Source organism: Microtus ochrogaster, chromosome 2 (assembly GCF_000317375.1).
Source record: "Microtus ochrogaster isolate Prairie Vole_2 chromosome 2, MicOch1.0, whole genome shotgun sequence".
In the NCBI taxonomy this organism is placed as follows: domain Eukaryota; kingdom Metazoa; phylum Chordata; class Mammalia; order Rodentia; family Cricetidae; genus Microtus; species Microtus ochrogaster.
This window is the reverse complement of record NC_022010.1, coordinates 45,479,873-45,480,734: the sequence shown is the minus strand read 5'-3', so window position 1 is coordinate 45,480,734 and position 862 is coordinate 45,479,873.

The window sequence follows — 862 nt, the reverse complement described above, 5'->3', positions numbered from 1 at the left end:
TAACCATATCTGCTAGAGCCTACTCAAACACTCTGTTATGACAATTGATGAAGGAGCAGGAAATGAACTTGGAAATCCTGGATATATTTCAAATTCTCTTTGATGTCTAAAATGCATTAACACTTAAGTTAGATTAACTCATTCTTTTTAATTCAGAAATGTCTATGGTGAGGTGTCCAGCTCTATGAAAGATTGATATTTTTAAGGAGTTATGATATAAATTTTAACGCAGTATTGTAAAATGTGACCCTTCTTAAATAAAATAATGTCTTTTGTTATGATACTTGAACTAATCCAAAGGAAACTATTACTAAATAAATAATCAATTAAAAAATTATAAAAGGAGTCATGAAATTGAGAGGTTATGCAATGGAGTCCTCTGTGAAGGTCTGAAGGACTGTGAGGTGTGCATATGATGAAAATACATTTTGTACATGAGTGAAATTAAAAGTAAGACTTAGAAGACAATGGCCAAGCACTTTTGCAAGCAAATTGACTACATCCACTTGAACATATTATAGAGAAAAACAGAAGCTGTACTATAATATAGTCTTTACACTTCTTAATCAACTATTGCATAGCATGACACATGGTTTTAGGAAGCATAATTCTGTGACATGGTTTGAAATGTGTGTGAATTTAGTCTATGGGAGATATTTGTAAACAACTTACTGTTTAGTATAAGCTCATGAAGGGGGTAAAATTTGAAAATATTAAAAATGCTGCTTTTGATATGTTTTACAATTATAATTCAATTAATTCTTCTGAAATTCCAACTTCCATATCCACAGAAATTTTCCCGTGAATCATTCAGATAAATAATCCAGCCCCTAAGCTTATTTTTCTCAAGAAGACACAGCTT